The sequence below is a fragment of the Sinocyclocheilus anshuiensis genome, unplaced genomic scaffold, assembly GCF_001515605.1.
Source record: "Sinocyclocheilus anshuiensis isolate Anshui unplaced genomic scaffold, SAMN03320099.WGS_v1.1 scaffold1453, whole genome shotgun sequence".
Taxonomy (NCBI): domain Eukaryota; kingdom Metazoa; phylum Chordata; class Actinopteri; order Cypriniformes; family Cyprinidae; genus Sinocyclocheilus; species Sinocyclocheilus anshuiensis.
The window spans coordinates 1,186,776-1,190,610 of NW_015549558.1; positions in this window are offsets into that span (position 1 = coordinate 1,186,776).

The following is a 3,835-nucleotide window of genomic DNA, read 5'->3' on the forward strand; positions in this document are numbered from 1 at the left end:
ATCGCATGCGATTTATCGTGCAGCCCTAGATATTTGCGTTGTTTAACATTTAATTATTGCAGGTTTGCATCATATTCTGAGTTGCATTATTTTTATTAATTTTGAGGAATATTGAATCTGTGTTTGTTTTATTTTGTGAGTGAGATGAATTAATGCATATTCATATTTATTTTAGAACTACAGTAGCATCTTCTGATTTCTCAACATTGGGACCAGAGAGCTGTCAATCAATAAAAAAAATAAAATAAAAAAAAGTAACGCATTACTTATTTGAAAAAGTAACTCGGATATTCTCTTGTAAATTAAAAAGTAGTGTGTTACTTTACTAGTTACTTGAAAAAAGTAACCTGATTACGTAACTCGCGTTACTTGTAATGCGTTACCCCCAACACTGGTCATTATAAAGTACAAAATGAAAATATAAATCATAAGCATTTAAATATGGAAAATATATACAGTTTATCTACTCTGGTGCTATATTTGATTTAAGGGTGTTCACACTGCAGTGAACGGACATCATTTTCAATAAAAAGTTGATTTTTGGCAAAGTGAGCTACAGACACCATTGGCAAAGCAAAAAAAAAAGTTGAGCAAAGCATGCAAAGGAGGAAAGCAGGAACACCTATGGGAAACCAACATCATAGCAACTCTGAGACCTTCATCAGTTTAATTGCTGTCAGTGTGAACAGGGCTTTACGCTGAAACAAAAGCAGCATCAGAGCCTGATACTAGGGTCTGAGGTGGGTCAGAGCATGTGCATTATAGGCTTTTATGCACTATTGTGTCTTTACACAGAATTTGGAGGCGACACAAACCGGTTCAAATCAGCCTTAACCCGACTGCTTAAAGTCACCTCTAGATTGCAGCTACTTTTTCTAAAAACTGAACAGTTCCATGAAGGTGATTGTGGTAAGAGATCAGTGTTTTCTTGAATGTATGTAATGCTGCCTTCACGGGCTATTGGACATTTAGATAAAATAAATAAACTTGACAGTCACTACAGCAATAGTTCTCTCCTCCACCATGTGTAACGTTTATGGCCTGTCCAACTCTGAAACTTCGATATCAAAATTATATCTGAGTTTCCCAGTTGTAAATACGTTTTGAGAGGCCATTCGTGTCCAATTTCTGACTAGGAAATTCTACTAGGCAGCATATAACCTCTTATTAATTTATATTATCTTTATATTAGCTTTCCTGTAGCTCAAACGTAGTGCATGGTGCTAGCAACACTAAGGCCTTAGGTTGGATTGCTATAGAATGCATGTGCTGATAAAATGCATACTTTAAATACAATATAAGTTGCTTTTGATCAAGATGTCAGCCAAATGCATGAATGTAAATAAAATGCCACTGTTAAAGGCCTGGAACTCATCCAATAATAATAAATGACTGACTGGAAAAGTCATGGGAAAAAAATGATTAAAATAAGTAAACATGTTAATCATTATTTAAAAAAAAAAATAATAATAATTTAAAAAAAAAATGGAAATGTGGTACCTTGATGACCAGATGTTGTGAATCAGATATTTTGTAATTAATTTTCATATAGATACATGTTTCCTGCGGACAATTGTATTGATCATGAGAGGTTGCTTTTAAATATCGGTGACTCAGTGGAGCTCTTTAAGTATCAACATAGTCTCAGATGTCTCTCCTAAAATGGCTTGAAATGTAAAAGAAATAGAGAGATAAAACCAGAAAACTTTTTCCCAACAGAAAAATCTGAAACCTGGTGACTTCAAAATAGTCTCCAAATATCAAAAGTCTCCATTTGCACTCGGAACAACTGAGAGATCTCCTTATTGATTTTTCATACACATACACACACACACACAAACATACAAACGTCTGCTAGAACAGTTTGATAAAATATAAAGAATATTTCAAATAGATTAATATTAACCTTTAAATCTGAATTCTCAGCTCAGGGGAGTTCCAGCAACACATTCCTAGAGTACTCAACCAAGGGATTAGAGAGAGAAATACTACTGCAGATCATGAAATAATGTGGCCGATCGAGGAGACCTTGAGTGAACAGTGAGCGTGGAGTGCGTTTGTGTAACTCCAAGTGCTGTGTGTCTGAGTCAGACACAACATACAGATACACATGCAGTGTGCTGAAAGTACAAACAATTGTGTGTCAGTTGAAAAGAGCTTTCAAAATCTTTTACAAAAATCCACATCTCATTGATGTTCCATGAAAACTGAGCGCAGAGGTTCTGCTCAGTAAAGTTCTGAACAGCTTGACCCCATTTAATCCATTTTTTTTTGCTTTTTTCTATTAGCTTTGAAGCCATCCATATTGTAGTGTACTCTAAAAAGTACAAAAATATGTACGGTTTAAAAATAAGTTTTCCAGGAAAACAAACAAAACATTTTGGTGACTCATTCAGCACTACACAGATTTTCATCCAATCAAATGCCCCCTAGAATGAACATGCCCCTCCCCCTGCCAACTAGCAACTACCGAATCAGATGTTGCCTAAAAGTATGTACTCTTTTTGTGAAGAAGAAAATTTTTTATACTTTTGAGAGTGTAGCAGGAGAGCAGGCAAGCTTTGGGACAAACTGTCATGTCATAAAACTGCACTCTGTCGCATAGTTACATGGATTCAAGTGAGTAACTTCAAATTTTTGACTTTTTTGTTTTTTAAACTGATAGGTCTGTCTCTTGTACACACCCTGAGCCTAAACGCTCCCTCTCAGCAAAAGTTAGCAACAGGGAAACAAAGCACTGGGTAGAACCAGCTGTATTGAAATAGCCTTTTGCTTTGGGAAGTGAAAGTGGGTTTCAAAACCCTGCTGACTCCCTCCCTGCCTCTTTTTCCCCTTTTCAGCTATGGCCCAAGAGAGAAGCGAGCATCTGCTTCCAGAGAAAAGTGGTCAGTCATCTGTGGTTAGCCCACTAAAGTCTCTTCCCTGAAATGTTTGTCACTCTTTCTGTCGAAATCACATCCGCTGGTTTGGGCCGCACTGTGTTCCAGTAGGCCTCTCAGACACTTATGCTGTCCTCTGGCACTGTTTGAATTGTTGGTATCGAGCAGTCATGCTTCAAACTCTATGTGGTGGAGGTAAACCTTCATTGAAATGCCTTCTGACATGGAATTATATGGATGTGTAGTGTGTTAGCTTTCGATTATCCTGCTTTTCCTGGTTCAGTATGTGTCTAGCTTCACATGGGACTGGAGATATGTGTATGTGTGTAAGGCTCTGCTCTATACAGGACTGTGTGTAAGGGTGGGTAGTTATGTCTATCTGTTGCTATGACGGCAGTCATCAGCAGAGGCTGTGAGTGGGTGTAGGGTACAGTGTGCTGCTTTTCCCTGCTGACTTACTTGTGCGCATGGGTTTGTGCAATTCAGACTGCATCCATTATTGCAAACGTGAAATGTTTTATGCTGATAGTATCAATCCTGAAAATTGGGATTTCAAATTTCACATTGAAGAAAATTGCCATCTTCATTTCTATATTTCATATTTGTTTATCTAAAATATGTTTTGTGTATTTTTTTATTGAAATTTATGCATGGTTTTTAAACAAAGACATATTTTGCATAAAGCAAACCATGAAAGGTGAGTGATTAACTTTTGTTGTCTGTAAGCTAATTCCTACATAGTACCTTAATATTACTGAAAGACAACACATAAAATAAAATTTTATAATTAGATGAAATCATTCACAACAGACTTCCCACCATTCCACACCTCTTCCAATGTTTTAATAAAAATGTAAAAAAAATAAAATGAAACATTAAAAAATCAAATGTAAAAATGAGTAAAAGTCAATTTGACATATTTAAGAGCCCTTCAAAAAAAAAAAAAAAAATTAACA